A 19,827-nucleotide genomic window follows, 5' to 3' on the forward strand; every position below is an offset into this window, starting at 1 on the left:
TTTATTATGAACAAAAAATTTCATAACTTACTCAGATTACATCTCAATTGTTATCTCCTCTCCCCCACTTCTCCTGCTCTATTCTCCTCCCCTACACCTCTGACAGAAAGGGACCACCTCCTTCACCCACATGACCACAGCCTCTCAGGTCTCATCTGGATAGCCTACTTCCCCTTTCTCTGTGTGTCCTCAGGCCTTCCCACCAAGGGGAAGTGATCTAATCAGGGGTACCAGAAAGAAACCCAGAAAGACATGCATGGTATATATTCACTTATAGGTGTATATTAGCCCAACCTAGATGTCCTCTGAGAGACTCAACCCAGCGGGGGAATTGGGACAGATGCTGGGACTTGCTGCTGGACTCCAGGTAGAGCGTTGAGAGTAATATGGAAGAATGGGGGTAATGAAGGGACCCAGAGGGTTCAGTAGCCCCACAAGGAGACCATCAAGTCCAGTGGATCTGGACCCAGTGGGCCCGACACAAAGTATTGCACCAACCAAGGACAATGTATGCAGCAAACCTAGACCCTCTGTTCAGAATAGTCAATGGATAGCTCATTCTCCATTGTTATGGGGAGAGCATGGACTGCCTTTAACAATAAACTTATAAGGAGAAAAGGTTTACTTTGGATCATAGTTTTTCAGAAATTTCAGTTTAATTTTCACTTTGCCCAGTTGATTTTGTGCCTGTGGCTAGCAGAGTGTGATTGAACAAAGCTGCTCACCTAGCAGTGGCCAGGGAGTGTGGGCAAAGGTAGCGGAGAAGGAAAAAGAAAGAGAACAGGGGAGAGAGTGCTAGCTCAGTATCTCCTCCTTCAAAGTCAAGTCCCTAGGGAGCTAAATCCCTTCTACTGAGCCCAACCCCTTACAGGCTCCACCCTCACCTCTCCCAGGCTGGGGCCAAGCCAGCAGAAGAACGTTGAGAGGACATTTATGCAAACTAGTACAGCCACTTTGGAAATCTATCTGGTGCTATCTCAGAAAAATGGGAATAGGGCTTCCTCAAGACCCAGCTATTCCACTCCTTGGAATATACCCAGAAGATGCTCCAGCACACAACAAGAAAATTTGCTCAACCATGTTCATAGCAGCCTTATTCATAATAGCCAGAACATGGAAACAGCCTAAGTGTCCCTCAGTAGAAGAGTGGATAAAGAAACTGTGGTACATATACACTATGGAATACTACTCAGCTATTAAAAACAAGGAATTCCCGAAATTTGTGAATAAATGGATTGAGCTAGAAATGATCATAATGAGTGAGTTAACCCAGAAGCAGAAAGAATCAAATGGTATATACTCACTTATATCTGCATACTAGCCCAAGGGACATGTCCCACGAAAGCCTTCACTTACCAGGAAACTGGGACAGAGGGGAGGGCATCCCATTGGGACTCTAAATGAGAGACGCATGGGAGAATAGCAAAATAAAAGGATCCAGAGGGTCCTAGAAATCTACAAGTAGAACAATATGATAGGCAGATTTGGGCCCAGGGGTCCCGCTCAAACTAAGGCAGCAGCCAAGGACAATACAGGAGGTAAACTTTAAACCCCTTCCCAGATCTAGCCAATGGTCAGAATATTCTCCACAGTTGAGGGGAGAGTGTGATATGACTTTCTCACATACTCTGGTGCCTCACATTTGACCATGTCCCCTGGAGGGGGAGACCTGGTGGCACTCAGAGGAAGGACAGCAGGTAGCCAAGAAGAGACTTAATACCCTATGAGAATATATAGGGGGAGGTAATCCCCCTCAGGAACAGTCATAGGGGAGGGGAATAATGGGAAAATGGGGGTGGGGAGGAATGGGAGGATACAAGGGATGGGATAAACATTGAGATGTAACAAGAATAAATTAATAAAAAAAAAGAGAGAGAAATACTAAAATGTTTGTCTTTTTCTCAGCTGCCAACCCTGCTTGCCTCAGGGTCACCACAAACACAAAGGCAGTTGATGCACACAGACTGCTTAAGCAGCTTCCTTAGTAGTGTAGGCAAGTCCCTTCAGTAAGCTCTCGTTTGTACATGGGGCCTAATACTCTACTCCTGGATCGAATCCTGAGTGAGGCTACTTTGGTACTGGAGAACCTTAATGGTGGGCTCTCCAAGCCTATCTTCTTACCTGATTAGACTTTAACACATTAGTAACCATCACCAGGACAAGGGAGTCACTGATAGCTAATCACATTGCACAGTAAATGTTTATTTCTTCCTGTAACCAAGTGTCTAGTGAACACATGACTTTATGTAGCTAAATCTTTGCCCGGAATTTAGAAGAAATATGGCTTATGATAAAGTATACTGGAAAAGCAGGAGAAAGGGATGGATTCAATGCTTTAACAGGAGTCTTGAAGAATGTTAGTTTTTCACTACAAGCCGAACTGAACAAGATCAGACCAGACCAGACCAGACCAAAACAAAACAAACAGACAGGGCAGGCAACAAGTCCCGCACATAGTTTAGTCACAGGGCTAAGATTTCAGGAAACTATACCCAAAGCATAGTTCTGTGAGTGAGTCACATGATAAATAACTTCTGAGTCAGGAGCTATTTTACGTTACACGGGGACTTCATTTGGGAACTAGAGGCATGCAAGAAGCCAGGGTGGAGAGATGCAGGCATATGGCCGTGCAGCTGAGCATCTTTACTATATTAGCATGCATTGTGCTCAGACTCTGCTGGTAAATGCAGTTCTTTCACCCATGTGAGCAATTTGTTTTCCATTTATCTCTAGCTATGTAAGGAATGTTACTGAGCATGCATCCAAGACTGTGAGATCAGTGCTGGCAAGATAGCTCACTGGGTAAATGCGCTTGCTGCTCAGGCCTGACAGTCTCAATTCAACCCCAGGCACCCATGCGAAGGTGGAAGGAAAGAAAGGACTCCACACAGTTGTCCTCTGCCTTCCACCTGTGAGCTGTGGCACACACCACACATCATGCAAATGCACACTCAATGACAATAACTAGAAATTGACAAGAGTTTGGACCACAGGAGAAGGACCATAAACTTGGAACGCGATGAAAAGGCTCCTTACTGGAGCTCTAATGGAAATGCGGCTATGTTTCCCACTGGAGTGACACTCATGGGACAGTGGGCAGGTGGCCAGCAAGTGCTGCTGGCAAAAGATGGTGTCCTGTTGCTGCAGGGGTCAGGGTACTGGGTTGGTAGGTTGTATTTTCTCCTCTTGGTACATTTTTGCTCAGCAGAGGTCCCAACTAGATCTGCCATGGCAAGCAGTTCGGCAGACCATGTAGGACTCCCACTTCTGTGACTATAGCCACTGTGTTTATAAAGTCACCGAGGGAGCAGCCAGACCAGCAGCATCTCCTGTCCTCCAGCTCTATTTCTTCACCTTCTGTGGTCTCTCAAAATTCTGTAGCACAGAGTCTGGAGGCTAAAAGGTGCTGGAGAACAGCACAGGTATCAGTTTCTCCTGGGGTCATAGTTCACCTTCCCAGGTTACAATTCATTTCTATTCCTGGATATTTTGGGTGTAGCTTTCCTTTCCAGATGCCTGTCCCATCTGGCAGCAGACATATGAGCACAGCTGTTCATAATCTTTTAGAAAGACCCATTCAATCATGCAAAATAAAATTTCTTAAAAGGCCCTCTCACTGGTATAAGTTCAAAGCCTACAGTGGCTTACTGAGGCTTTTTAGTGTCTCTTAGGTAAAAATTTCTCCCGGAGAAACCATGAAATGCAACCTAATAAAGTCCAAGTTTCCAGGCAAAGTAAACACATGCTTTGTTAGTTACACATTGTAAGTAATAAAAAGAGAGAAGAACTCTCCTACTCAGAACATTGTACTGCAAATATCGGAGACACACAACACTGCCACTCGCTGTGGTCCTTCATCTGGAAGGACACGTACCAGCTTACAACTGGCACTAGGCTAGTACCAGTGTCTCAAGAACGCTGTTGTATCCTTTGTCATCCACTTTTAAGTCAGCAATGCCTGGTCCCTTCAGAGGTTTTGGATCCCATGGTTCTACATACATTCTTAACTATTTTGCCGTAATTCACCTTCCATAATAATTCACCATCCCTTTGGGGGATGCCGTGTTAGATGTGAGGCATGTTGGTAAATCAAGCTTTTTAAGTGCCCCGATGATGGGAAAGTAGATTGGGTAATGGGAAACTAAATGTGTAATGGATTCAAATTTCTTATAGGGCCAAGTGATGCTCCATCTAGGCTGAGGTCAAGTGCAACCGACTGATAGTAAATTGTTGTCTGGTCCTTGTTGCAAGGCAGCAGGGCATTTGGGATAAAAGTAGCTAGATCTGTGTGGTAATCAGATTTCTTTCACCACCACAAAGTACGCAGAGCAATTAACTCACTAAGAACAAAAGTTCGTGTTGGTCATGGTCTGAGAGGGTCCAATCTAAGATCAAGAAGTCACATTTATTTGGATCTCTGGTAGTGACTTCATAAGCTGAGAAAACAAGGACAATTGAGAAGCTGGGGTTCCACTATCACCTCTACAAGCAAACATCCTGAAACCTAAGAGCCTTCCATGAACCCTACTTTTGCACCCCGTTAGTGCTATCCATGGGAAACAGGCTTTAACACAGACCTTTTGAGCACTCCTGTACATCCACAGCAATCTGCTCTGCTAAGAAGAATGCACCTGTTGTTCAGCCTGTGCCTTGCCTCCGCCCCTGCTATCATGACCACTCTACTTAATAGGTTCATTGTCACAGCATTGGGGGGTGGCACATGGCTGTGACACTACACAGACCATGTGGTTGTTGAGAGAGACCTAGGGAGTGGGTGCTTTTAAGAAACAAAGACCTGAACAGTGTGAGCTCGTTGTCGTCACAAGTTCACTCACACACCTTTCCCATATGCCTTCTTTTCTTTCACTGTCCAAGCTCAGTTTTAAATGCACTTTTTAAAAAAGGCCAAGCTGTTGGTTGCCACCTGAGACCTTCACAAATACACCTTACAGACTCCTTTTTCCCTGTATGCAGTAGTTGGTTGAATGTATGTCTTGCCTTCTTTGGTGTCTGCGACAACATTCTGACGCCACTTTCTTTTACAACTGCTCCTGTAGTGCTACAGGTGTATGTTTGTCTAAAACCCACGTATCACATTAACTCAACTGTGAACTAAGCCTAGGTAATTTCCTACTTCCTTGAATTTCACAGGGAAACACCCTTTAAACCAGATGTGCAAGTTGATAGAGAGGCATTCATGCAATAGAGGCAGGTGACATGGAATAGGGGCCACTTATTAGTCATCTATTTATGTTACATAAAATCCTGGGACATCTAGATCTGATTATGAGTATAATATTCTTGTTTTGCACTGTGAACACTGATCTTATAATAGTGTGGTACCACACTCCCTTCTCAATAGAAATCTCTTGACAGAGGCACTTGATGCCTTATGATTAAATGCATTTCAAAGCTATTATCTTTATTCTTCTTCTCTTTGTTCTGACACAATATACCTAGTAAAGGCAACTTGAAGATAGGAGGGTTTATTTTGGCTTGCACTTTGAGGGTACAGCTCATCATAGTTGGGGAGCCATGCTGCAGGGTTGTGCACACTGCACTGAAGGCTCAACCTGCGTTCTCGCTCTTGTTTAGTTCAGGGAACGGTGCCATTTATATTAGGGAGGGTCTTCCAAATTCTATCCAATCTAGACACTGTCACAGAGATACATAATCAGAGCTTTTTTTCCCCTAACGTGATTGTAGATCTCATTAATTTGACAATCAATACTAACCATTGCAGATACTAAAAACTATGCTCTTTCAAATGGAGAGTGGTCCTGTCCTGCCAAGACAAGCCTCTACTCTCTAGAGCTTGAGAGTCATCTGTCTACTGGGACTTTCCAGAAATCCCATGACAGACTTCTAGTTCATCAGACAAGTTGAGTGTTCAAGTTTGGCTAAGTGTTCATTCAAGGGGCAGTATGTTCAAGACTTTGTCACCAGTCAGAATGTGTCTATGTAGGTGATGAAAACTTTCACCAAGTGGAGCTTACTGTGAAGAAGTTGGCTCACTAGGGTGTAATATTGTGATATTGGGGGAGACATTGTGATCCCAGAGGATCCTTTCTTTCTCTTTTCCTTCCCAGCAGTCATGAGGTGAGAAGTCCATGCTACCGTGTGTCTCCATTTCATATTGCTTTGTCACAGAAGCAAAGGGAAGGAGTCAGCAGGCCATGGGTGCCATCTTCCAAAACTGAATCAAAGAAACCATTCCTTTTGTCAAGTGGATTCTCTAAGGTACTGTCCCAGTGTGGTAGAAAGCTGACAAATACACTTGGAGTTCAAGCTTACATGGTAACTTGGGCTCAATAAAATCTAGAGAGGCTCTCCAGGTTCTGCATTGCTTTCTTGTTTGGCAGAGATAAGTGATTCGAGAACTTATCATTTACCAAGAGGCTTCTGGCCCCTAAGGATGTTTGTATCCTAAAACCTTTCCTGATGGATCAACTACAAATGCCATGCCATTTATTGTTTATTCAGCTGTGCACATTCTTTTCCCCAGATATCTGGAGAACTTGCCATTTCTTATGACCCAGGGCAAATTAGCCTGATGTTATCAGTATAGTTAGCCAATGTGATGCCAAGAAAATCAAGGTCCTTATGGACCATTCTACAACAAAAGACAGCGGAGTTTACACTGCCCTGGAGTGAGAGAGTCTTCTGTGTGAAAGTGATTTGGGTACCATCTTTTTTATTGAAGGAGAACTCCTAGATGCCAGATGTCACAGGCTGTGTGGGTTTGTTATGGAAGCTCACCTTGCCTGAGAAGATGTTACTTGGCAGATCACAGCAGCCATTGACTGAGGGTGCAGTGAGGAACATAACTCTGGAATCAAAGGGGGTCTTTGAGGAAGAACCTAAAACTTCTGCACATGGCATTGCTTCCGACTTAGCATCTGGGATAAGATTTGAATCAGTTCCAAGGCATTCTATGTCAATTTACTATCATAATGACCTTGATATCACATCTAACAAGACCAATATAAAGCCCTGGCCTCTTCTAAGTGTATTTATCTCAGTTATAAACTCAAATATAGAGAAGATAAGAAAGAGGATCTCTCACAGGGTCCTGGAAACCTACAAGAAGAACTTTATGACATGCAGATCTGGGTCCTGGGGTCCTCCTCAAACTAAGGCATCAGCCAAGGAGAATATAGGCATTAAACTTCGAACCCCTACCAAGACCTAGCCAACGAACATGATATTCTCCACCATTGAGTGGAGAGTGAGATCTGACTCTCACACGAACTCTTGTGCCCCTTTTCTGACCACGTCCCCTGGATGGGGAGGCCTGGTGGCACTCAGAGGTTACCAAGTTACCAAGAAGAGACTCGATATTCTAAGAGCATAGATAGGGGGAGGAGGTCTCTCTCAATCACAGACATAGGGGAGGGGAGAAGGGGGGAAGTGGGAGGGAGGGAAGAATGGGAGGAAACAGGGGAAGGGCTAACAATCGAGATGTAATATGAATAAAATAATAAAATAAAAAAAAAGAAAGAGGGTCTTCAAACCCTTTGAATTCATTGAAAAAACAGATTTAGGCATGAGAGTTCAAGTACCCCAAGAACCTTTAATATATCTAAGTATTGTTGTGGAATTATTAATATTTAATATCGACTCATATAATTATTAAGGCAGCAGTTATTCCTTAACTCACTATTATATAAATCAAAGACACAGAAGCCTATTAGAGGCAGATATTAACCCTCTATCTAGCTTGTCTACTCCCCAGCCCAAATCCCCATAAATTCTTGCACATATCCCATTTGGACTGCTTCTGTTTCATCATGCCATTCCTCAGAGTAAGATGCTCTTGGCCACGTGCTCCTTGTTACACTGACCCATAACAACCTGTTCCTTTCTCCCCACATTTCTTCCTGCTACATCTTATGTTCCCTCTCTCTTCTCTTGCCTTGTGCTCTCTCTGACTCCAAGCCTGGGAACCTTGCCTCCACCTATCTCACTTCTTCCCAACCCAGGTGTAGGCAACCTTATTTGCCAATCAGGGATAATTTGGGAGGCAAGGTTTATACCAAGTCATTTTGGCTGTGTAAGAATTATTTGCTTGGAAGGATCTTGGAAGGAAAGCAATTAACATTTCAAAACATAGTAGCTCCAGATCGATCCTAACAAAACATCATCACATCAGGAGGATTCTGATGGCACTTTGAGTGTATCAGTGTCAGTTCATACCTTCCACCTTACAGAAAATTCTGTATATTTTCACATCATGTGGCCTCATTAACTATGATGAAAAACATCTTTTTGAGAGATTGGGTCTAATACTTGGTACCTACTATTGTAGTTGCTAGGTAGAGTCTTGTTCAAGGTGATATGACCTTCCTTCTCGTCAAGGAAGGGACGTTTTATGTAAACCAATATCAGCCAGCAACACTGTTGCATGAACAGCTGTTACCGTTCTACCTGGGCAGCTGAGGTCACCATCTGCTGTCTCTCGCTCTCAAGGTTTCGAAACACAAATTGAACAATACTCTGGTCAGCTGTCAGTTATCACACTCTTGGGTACAAATGATTGAGTAGCTGTTGCTATACATCCCTTTGGGTCCACTCCTGCTTCCTGGCCCATTATGGTCATCACATTCCTCCAGTTACAGAAAGCCAAGTGCACACATGGTGTCCACTCTTCTGGAATCCACTATTTCTACTAATACAAAAGGCTCAGAGAAAGGAGTGTTCTTGGCTCATCCTGGTAACCGCAGCATGGTGACAGGTTCTTGGGTTGTTGCACTGTAAGTCCGCTTTAATGTCTTTCAATTTGAGGCCTTCTGTAGGCCACCATCATTTGCAAGTTTTAAGAGAAAATATCACCAAAGGGACTAGCTTCAGGGATCCTTGCAACTAACTTCTTGAGCGTGCATAAGCATCATCATGCCAATGAATTGTGTACTGTAGCATTCTGCACTATCCATTTTTCATTCCATTTAACTCCTTTGAAGTTATTTTCTCAATATGCTCATCTTCTTTTTGCTGATGCATACTAGCAATATCTTATAGTTCTTGAAGCAGACAGGCTGTTTTATCACAAGGTGTTTTTCTTGGCCTGTGCTGATACTTGTTTTTTAACTACAGGATATTTTTACCACGTTATGTGGTGTGTGTGTGTGTGTGTACTGTGCACGTGACTGTGGGTACACATGTGTCATAGCAGGTGCCTATAACTCAGAGGACAACATTGGCTATTGGTCTTTGCCTTCCAGCTTGTTTGACATAGTGTTTTCTTGCTGTGTATGCCAGGGTAGCTGGCTCAGGAGCATCCAACAATTTTCTTGTCTCTGCCTCCCATGCTTTGGGCATGCTGGATTACAGATGCTATGTATCTGGTCTTTATATGGGTTTGTAGGATTTGAACTCAGGTCCTAACACTTGCATGGCAAGTGCATTTTATCTAATGAGCCATGTTGCCAGCCCAAACTACAGATTCTTAAGGAAAATAAACATTGTATAAATTGCCTCCTTCTATTTTGGGGGTGGTTTCTGTGTCAGGCGAAGCTGATTTTTGGGAATAGCTGCTTTTGCTAGGGTTGAAGTTTAAGATCCACAGACTTGTTGAGCTAAGTGATCAATATTCCAAGTTTCAGAGTCCTACTTGCTTTTGATCTTGGCTTTGACCTTGGTATAGCGGAGCTATTGATGCTGTGCTTCTGGCCCTGTCACAATTAGTTTGATTATGACCCTGATTTTCCAGCACAATCTCTTCTGTCACTTCAGGAGTTAGGAAGCTGGACTTGAAAGCTGTCATGCTCAAACAGTGCACCATGCATTGGAGTAGGCTGTACTGGCCTGGGAAATGGAGCCTGCAAGGGTCTTTTGAAAGAGAGCAAAGGAGGATGAGGAATGAATGTGAGAGCCAGCCAGCCAGCTAGCCAGCTAGATAGAGCAGACTTGGTGGGACCAGGAAAGGGTACAGCAGTGGCTTCTGGGAATTTGTCCCAGCTGCTGCCAGGACAGCCTGCTGCTGCTGGCTCTGCCCTGTGGTTCACAGTACAGGTGGGACCCTGAGATGTAGACAATTGTTGATGACTAAGGCAGAGCTTAACCCAGTGTCTTACCTCTTCTGCCAAAGCTGGTATGTGGGGAAATATTTAGGGAAGACCAGTTCAAGAGACTGAATGACAGTGGAGGCCACCACATGTACGTGTTGCAGAATAAACAACACACCTGTGTTAGGTGGATGGAAAGTAGAAATTGGAGAATGGTTTATAAGTTTTACAAATCACTTTCATTAGTAGAGGGTTATCGGAAATGTTTGTCTATTGTCATAACTACAGATTACCAGTTATTAAACCTTTAATAAGTTTTGGGGTTGGGACACTGAGGTTTAGCAGATCATAAGCAGAAAAATATGGCAAGACTGCTAGGCAGTAAATATTTAGATGACTACAGAAAACATGACTGATACACATTCTAGAAATATTCTTGTCAGGAATTCAGTAGATGGGGCTGTTGGACTAGGTGGAACACTGATGGGTGGTATGAACTGATAATGTTCTTCTTGGGCCCCTTTCAATTTTGAAAAATGTTTATCATTCCATCCCAAGTTAAATGATGTCTGTTAGTGTCTTTGGTTAACATAGGTGACACTTTTTAATTCTTTCTGGTCTTTTCTGCTATAGAACAAATCTATACTACTGTCCATAGAGCAGTTTCAAAGGATTTAGTCTTATACTTTGACAGGCTAGTGCTTGTACAGCCTTTCAGTTTAGTGCATGCCAGTGGCGTAATAAAGCAGACAAGATCCAGAGTTCTGTTCATGTATCAGTCAACATAACCCACCATGTGCCGGCTACATGCTCAGTGCTGAGAAAGAGAAAGCAGCGTGACTCCCCTTGGCCCAGGAAGCCATTCACTCTCAGGCGGGACCGTGGTGTAGCTTTGGGAAAGTACTCTGAATGATTTAGGCTGATGTGGGGGCTGAACAAAGCTCTTCCAACCAATAATGAAACATGAAGACTGACTAATAGTGTTTCAGGCTCATCAAAGCCTCAGGGCAGGAAGAAGCACTGCTTATTTGAAGGCATATAAACTCAGTTGGGTCCAGACATAGAAATAATGGAAAGAAAGGGGCAGAAGTGGACTAGGAAATGAGGTTTTAGTATATTAGCTTACTTCTGGGTCTGCTTATGCATTTTGGATATTATTTGCTTAAAAATAATCAACACCTGAAAGTATTACTTTCAGCTAGATAGGTGTTTATTATGTTTATTAAGATCAACTATTGACTTAGAATCCAACCAAAAGATATGACATGTTTTCCTATTGTGGTAACACTGCTGGAGTAAGCCTTGGGAAAGATCCTGTAGAACACAAATATTTGTCCTTGCAACATTCATTTCTTCCAAAAATATTTAACAAGGTATGTTTTGAGGGTTACAAAGATAAGCATGTCCCCTACCCTGACTTCAAGGAGGTCGATCTACCGAGGGAGTAAGAGATATGGAAGCAATAAGAATTCTAGAGTGATGGAGATAGAATCATGCAGAGGTGGTTATGAGATATCAGGAACAGTAACAACCTATACAATACTTATCAGACACTCACATTTCCTTATACACATTCTATGCTGCAAGCACTGCTACCTTCATTTGTGAGATAGGGAAACTAGGACTCACAGGAAGCGAAATCAATTGCAGGATTTGAAAGCTGAAGGTGTAGAGTTCTTACTGATGTCAAGTGTCAGGTTTTTAACTACCATAGTGTATTGTACTGTTTCCTCATAACATGTGGATGCCCAAGGCAAGGCAGCTGAGGTGAGGAACAGTGACTTCCTTAGCTGTGTTTAGGGAAAGTGACTACTGGGAAGGCAAACGGAGGCTTTTTGAATGCATTTGTAATAGCACATGTCAGCCCGGGAGATAGGAACCCAAATGATGCTGGCTTGCTATGGCAAGTCTGGGTTGCTGAAAGTAAGTTGAGAAGCAGGAGGAACTGGCTGTATCTAGAGAAGACATAGGCTCACAGAATTCCCCAAACACCACTGACTATATAAGAAACAGAACATGTGGATTCTGCTTCGCATTTGAACCATACCAACAGCCAGTGGGACCTTCATTGAGTCAACAAGTTGGAGACCATAGTCAGAGCCCTCAACAGATGAATCGGAGAAGATGGCTCAGCCAGTATGAGCACTTGCTGCACAAACTTGCTGAGCTCAGTTCACTTTACCATCATGTACATAAAAATCCAGGCATTGTAGTGCCGATAAGGCCACCACACTGGAGTGACAGAGGGGTAGAGACCAGATAATTGCTGTGACTTTCTGGTTTTGAGCCTAGCTCCAGGTTCAGTGGGAGGCCCTCTTTTAAGCATATGAGGTAATAATAAGTGATAGAGCAGACAGCTCAATGTCCTTTGCTGACCTCTACCATATGCATAAAAATATTTGCGCCCACCAGCACACATGTATTACATACGAACACCTTCAACTTACACACAGGCTGGAAAAAATGATTTAGAAATATCAGCCTAAGGATAGTGTTGAAGCAAAGAGAGTGACAGAGATTCCCCAGGCAGAGTCATTGGCATAGTTTGTATCATAGTCTGGGAGTCACGAAAAAGTCCTCAGAGAAGGAAGAGAACGTGACATTCTGAAAACAGCATAAGAAAATAGGGGAAACAGCAAGAGGTGTGTTCTGGAAATGTTTGGGTTCGGCTTGGTTGGACAGTGGTGGAGCTGATGCAGTTGATTGAGCTGGGAGGCGATTGCAGTCTTGTGAGCCCCGAGGCCAGGCAGTAAGGAGCTTAGCAAGATGCTGGTGGTGAAAGCTTATTGATGCTGTAAATGGTCTTTTCAGCATGTGTTGAGTGGATTAGAGGAGAGAATTATGCATGTAAATGAAATACTACTCAGCCTTACACAGGAAACGCATTCTGGCTCACGGTTCATAAACAACCTTGTGGACATTAAACTAAGTGAAACAGGCCAGGGAGAAGGATAAATGCTGTGTGACGTGATACATGCCATTATCATGTACATGTATGTACATGAGGGCTATAGGGAGAGGGTAAAGCAGAGCTGTTAAATGCATAGAGTCTCCATTATTGAAGACGCATGCTTTCTGTCATCTGAGGTTGTAGTAGCCACTTTGCTCATTGCTGTGAACAAGTCCCTATAAGAAATGCCTTGAAGGAGCAAGAGTTTATTTCGATGGGCAGTTTAGGAATACTGTGGTGATCTAGACCATTATGATGGGGAAGGCACGGCCACAAGAGCATAGGTTGTTACCCATTGTGTGATTACATTGGGAAATAGACAGCAGACAGGGAGTGGAGCCTGGCTATAACCCCTTATGGCCTACCCCAGTGATTTTCTTCCTCCATTCTAGAGACACCACCAGTATTCCATCGCCAGAGCTCATGAGGAACACTTCACGTTCAAACCACACTGGTGCTACAGTTTGGATCTTGAAGTCTTCCAAAGACCTAATGTTCAAGTTTTAGTCCCCAGCTCACTGCCATTAGGACAAAATAGAAATGTGAGGGGCGGAGACTTAGTAGGAAATTCTCGTCATTAGAGGCTGGCCTTGAGAGGGGAGGGACACAGGGGTCCAGGCTGCTCCTCTTCTTTCTTTTGTATGTCAGCTATATATGAACCGCCACCATGGGGTGCTGTCTGGTCATAGGCCCTTAAACAACATGAGCAAGTGGTCACACATGGAAACATCCATGACTAGGTGCCAAAATAATCTCCTTTTGTGTTCTGACTACTAAAGCTGTTTGCTATTGTCCTGTGACGCTGAGAAACACAGGTAGAGGGTGAGTGCAGTTGTATAACTGGAACGTAGTTAATGCCACCGACTGCACACTTAAAAATGATGAAGTCGGGGGCTGGAGAGATGCTCAGTGGCTAAGGATACATGCTACTCTTGAAGGATATCCATGCTGGGCAGGTCACAACTACTTGCAACTCCAGGATTAAGGTTCTAATGCCTCTTTCTGGCTTCCTTTGGCATCCGTTTTCATGTATCTGCCTACCCACAGGCAGAAACACACATATATGCATAATTAAAAATAAGATAAATTAAAAAAAAAAAAGAGGTTAAGGCTGGGTGTGGGGAGATAACTAACTAGGTAAAGTACTTGTCATGGAAAGGGAAAGACCTGAATTTGATTCTCTAAATCTACATGGGGTAGGGGTGGGAGTTGGAGGATGGAGCCTACTTTGGTGCACACTTGTAGTCCCAGGCTGGGGTGGTAAATTCAGGCAAGTGATAGGCTCTCTGGCCATCTAGCCTAGGCTAACTTATGTGCTCCAGCCCACAAAAAAGCTTAACAAAAAATGAAAAAGCACAACACAAGGTGGGCAGCATTTTGAGGCATGGCAACCAAGGTTGAGCTCCAGCTTCTACATGCATACACGCACAGGTGCATTTGCACACACACACACACACACACACACACACAGACACACACACAGACACACACACACTCATCGATGACAAAGGAAGAAGAGAAAAGAAAAGAAGACTTATGTTTGGAGGCTTTTTCTTTCCAATAGTCCAGGTGAGAGTTCATGTTATGGAACTGCAATGGGAACCACATGAAGAGCCTGTGCTTGTGTGTCAGTCAGAACTGGTCCAGTGTGGCTTAGGTCATATGGTTCAATCAAAAGGTGAGGCAAGACAACCCTTTAATGAAGTCTAAGAAAAAGTATGGTTTTTGTCATTTAAGTTAAATTGCAAAATATTTCCTGGGGCACTTGCTCTCAAACTAATAACCCAAATAGCAAATATTTTCCATTTTCCATCATCTTAGGTCAATTTGAAAACAGCTTTCTATTTTTTATTGGAGAAACTCAGCTTGTCTTCACTGGGCTCTGTGTGTAGCTGAGTTGCCAAAACCCCTAAAAGGCCCATTTGTCTTTTGTGTGTCAAACAGGGGAAAGTTCCCATTTCCCCATTTCATTCTGAAAGCTTTCAAAAAGTTTGGGCAGCACCCCTCACTGTCCCCATAACTCACTTCATCATTTCAGCTCTAGTTCCTGCACTTGGCAGATATCAGGCGCCAGTGTTTCTCTTCCCAAGTGCTCAGTGTCCTGGAGGACTTTCGTACCAAGACTTGCTGCGCTGCCTCTGAGTGGAATTTTTAACTTTTCAACAAAGTGACAAAATGGAAAGATAAGGCTTTATTATCACTAATAATTGACTGGGCATTAAAAAATAACCAAAGGCATGTGCGCGTTCGCACACAAACACACACACACACACACACACACACACACACACACACACACACACGCAGAATTTGATGTGTGTAAGAGTCACCCCAGGAAAAAGTTAATCAATTGCCAACCGTGTGTTATGACCTCAATTCAGGGAATCTTGGATAGGATTTTGGATTTTTTTTAATTAAAAAAACATAAGTTTAACAAGTGTTTAAATTCTCTAAGGACCAGTCAATCTAATAATATTGTCAATTTAAGCTGATAGATACTCCAGCAAGCAAGTGCATTTCCACATATATTTCTGAATATATTTCTAAACTTGGGAAATATTCTGAGTAAATAAATGAGCCAACTGAGGTAACATGTAGTCGGCCATGGGTCTCTAGGTGTACAAAGCCAAGTCTGTTTTTGTTTTGACCAGTTCTCTAAGTGGTGAAGTTGAAAGTAAAGTGACAGAGATAGTGGAATGTTACTGGGAATCAGTGAAATTGGCAGAATGGCAGCGGGTCTCAGGGGGTCCATAGAACAGGGCCTTCATGAGCTGAAATTTCACTCAGCAGGAAAGTTGGCCATTTTCAGAGTATAGGAAAGAATAGATGTGTTGAAGGACAGTTGTAGAAAAGCAATCTGAAGGCCTAGGGAGACGGCTTGAGGGTAAGCACCAATACAACTTTGGTTCCCAATGCTCAAGTTGGGTAGCTTATGACCACCTAAAACTTCATCCCTAGGGGATCTGCAGCCCTCATATGACCTCTGTATGGACTTCCATATAGTTGCAAACACTAAAAAGCACACACACACACACACACACACACACAGAGAGAGAGAGAGAGAGAGAGTGAGAGAGAGAGATAGAGAGAGAGAGAGAGAGAGAGAGAGAGAGAGAGAGAGAGAGAGAGAGAGAGAGAGAGAGAGAGAGAGAGAGAGAGAGAGAGAATAAAATGGAAAAACAATCTGGGTTGAGCAGTAAAAACCAGTGCCTGTTCTGAGGACCTAAGGTCTCTTAAGTATTAAAGTATTAGACAATGCCTTATTTCTGCTGAGGGAACTGCAAGGAGTGTTGGCATCAGGGGCACCCAGCCCCTAAGACAGAATGAAGCCATAGAAATATATTGGACTTCTCCAAACATTTCTGTTATTGGTCCAAACAGACTCCTTCAAATGTCAGGAGTCTGTCTGGAAAGCCCACTCAGAATGGCACCAAGGAGTGAGTAGCATCCCGAGGGAGGATACGTCCACTCAGAGCCAGGCAGCCTCGCTGCGCAATATAAATACCACCACAAAGAAGCATGCTCAGTAACCACTTCTCTTTTGCAAGCTTGGTGGGTGAAGAAAGAGCACATGGTGAAAAGTGAGGCATCGAGGGGCCAGGCAGCTGGAGCGATCGGCTGAGTGGAGAGTGAGGGATATTCAGCCAGCCTTGCCTATCTGTCTCGGTTATTTTCAAATGGATTCAGGGGTAACAAATTTGGTATTGTTGATGAATAGGTTCCAGGCTTAACATGTTGGCAAGTAACAAATATTAAGTCAAATGCATTGTAGGCCAAGCCAAATATGTCTGTTTCTAAATCTGGCCTGTGGACTGCTGTGTGTGGTCTTTGATATCAGAGACTTTAGTTTGGTTCTGGTTCTGGGCTGCTGATTAAGTCTCTGACATTCAGAATCCTCATTTTTACAATGGTGGGTCGAGGAGGACAAGGCCTCTTTTCTATAGAGTTAGGCATGCTATTCATGTCACTGAACACACGTGCCTAAGTTATTTTTCTTGTCTGTTACTTAGAATCCAGTAAATGGTTCTTTTACAGATCAAATTTTGTTGGTTGGTATTTTCTGTTTGTTTGTTTTAAATTTTTTTTTGATGAGTGAAGTGACCCTTGCAATGACAAAAGAAAGTCACCTTTGGGGAAAAATAGATGAAAGTTTTCGTTTCTTGCCATGATGGTGCCAACACAGAAGTCACAATACCAGCATGGGGACAGTTGCATGTTTGGAGTGATGGAGTCTGTTTGTCTACTACTTCTAGCTTTGGATATTATGGGGTGGAGGGAAGTATTAGAGTTGTGGGTAGACTGAGGCAATGCATGGGGTTTACAGATGAGTGATTTATTTGCTTTTACAATGATGGACAGCATGCCTATTGGGACACTTCCTACTGTCATTCTGACTGTCCTTTGAGCCTCCTTCCCACTTCCACTTCCCCAGGCTATTTCCACCAAGGAAAAGCAATCATATGGCACTTTGACTATCCACAGCCTCCATTCTTTCCATCTCCTTTGCTGATGCAAGTAAAATCGACCTGCTTTCTGCTGGTGCTGAGGATTATCCATGTAAGAATTCAACAGAGAAATGGCAGCAAACCACTTACAGGGTGTCATGGCAGCTCCTATAGAGTCTAGACTGGTTATGGACAATCATGAAAATGTATTCATTATTGAGAGAGAGAGAGAAAGAAAGAGAGAGAGAGAGAGAGAGAGAGAGAGAGAGAGAGAGAGAGAGCTGCACGCATAGCCTCATGTGTGAGCTGACATTACCTGTTTCTTTTGCTCACTTATTTTCTGTTTACTGATAGTCTCTTGTTGAACAGAGCTAGTCTAGCAAGTCTGCTTGTCCCGAGGATCTGCTGTCTCCACCGCCTGAGTGCTGCGGTTGCAGGTGGGCCACCAAGCCTGCCATCTTCCATGAAGGTGCTGCTGATCTGTATCCTGGTCCCAACCCTTGTGTGCCAAGGGCGTCATCCACTGAGCCATCTCTCTGGATCCAGTTCATGGGTTTAAAGCACCTGTGGGTTTCTGAAGGTTAAGTGATATTTCTTTGCGATGAGTAGAACTTCCCCTTTGGCTTAAGGTGTCACAAGTTTTAAAATCTTGATGCTTGTTTGATACAGCCACTAAGTCCACTTTTAAGTTGGTCTAGTTTAAATCATTCATGTAATAAACTTAAAAGGCCAAGAAAGCATGATCTCTCTCTTTAGTTCCTCTGGCTTAATTTTTCTCTCCAGACTTACATACAAGTCTAGAGAGCCTGAAAACCGTAAGTGGATATTTACATTAAGAGAGATACCCTTAACCTTAGCATTGCAGTGTTTGTGACAGTGGCTGGCCATCCCTGCTCTGCTGGACATGGTACAGAGTGCATCAAATGTATATTCATCTTTCTGACTTGGGAAAAACACATTCAATAGATTTTGGAAAAGCTTAAGATATGTTCCAATGATAAAAGAGGTTTAAACCTTAAAATATATATATTTATTTCTTTTTAGGCCTGCATGTATGTGTACTCTGTGTGTGTGAAATTCATAAAGAGGATGAAAGTGGGTGTTGGATCGTTTGAAACTGTAGTTACAGGTAGTTGTGTGTTATCATGTGTGTGCTGGTATTCAAACCCAGGTCCTCTACAAGAGCAGCAAGCTCTCTTAGCTGCTGAGCCACCTCCTTGCTAGCCCTGACAACAGAAATTGTATATCCGTAAGAGGTAGCACAAACAACAAGCAAGCAAATTATAAAGAAAAAAAGAGGAAGAAACGTCTGCATTGACTCAGGAACGTCTGATGGGTACCTCTTGAAGCATGAAACATGTTGCCTTTTCCCACAGATCTGTCTATGAAGATGTGAGAATGTAAAATGATCTAAAGAGATTCCTTGGAGAGTTATGGTGACAGCAGTGTATAGCTGTCATATGGGTAGCTTCATAGAGAGGAGAGCATTGTGCATGCCTGTGACCCTTGAGGTGAGGCTTAGAGATGGGGGAGGGGGAATGGAGTATATGGGTTTGATTGATCAGTGGGCTCCTGGGAAGAAGCGAGAGGCCAGAGAGTGACTCAGCGCTTCTGAGGACCCAGTGATGGGAGGTGATGCTCTCTTCAAGTCCCAATGGATTCCATTTTCTTCAGGTTGCCTTTTTCACAGGGATAAGCCCTCACATTCTAGGGCAGGCTTGCACAAACCTTTGCTCAAACTCTCCTCTTTTCTGCAGTCTTCTTGGTTTATCTGCTGTCTACACTGGGTCTGGGGACTAACTCAGGACACACAATCATTGCCTCATTTCTGACAGGAGGCTGTGGTTTCATTGTGATTCACTCTGAGCCATAAGCATCCTCAGTATTATAATGTATATTATAATGTATATTATAATACTGTCATGTGCTGTTTTGAGTTTGCTGAGAAGCTTGCTTTGGAAGTGTGGGCTTGCCTCCAGTTTCAGACCCAAGTGGTAGTGCCCCCCAAAGGCCCCTTGTCTGGGGATGGGCTGCCCACTGCCTACTCTATCTATGCCAGGCAAGGAAGAGAAGATCAAACAGTCCTAACGTAAAATAGCATGCCTTCAGGAAGAGAGTAGAAGGTTCACCACTCCTACAGACGCCGCTGTTGCTTATCCATCCCTGACACAAAAGTGCCTGCGGTGGGAGCAAGAAGCCAGAAGGTCAGTCATGGAGCGAATGGGGCAACTGGGAACTCCAACTGACTGCCTCAGCTTCCCCACGCAGGCCCTAGGGGATGCTGTGAGCACCCAATTTGTTGATGTTATCGCTCTGTATTGCTATTTGTTTTGTTATGCTCCTGGTAGAACATTTGCTCTGACCAAGACTGTCTGGGCCAAGAATTCCAGCCGGCTGCCTTACAGGGACTTCTCAGCTGGTTTCTGCT

This window comes from Acomys russatus, chromosome 20 (genome assembly GCF_903995435.1).
Source record: "Acomys russatus chromosome 20, mAcoRus1.1, whole genome shotgun sequence".
NCBI lineage: Eukaryota > Metazoa > Chordata > Mammalia > Rodentia > Muridae > Acomys > Acomys russatus.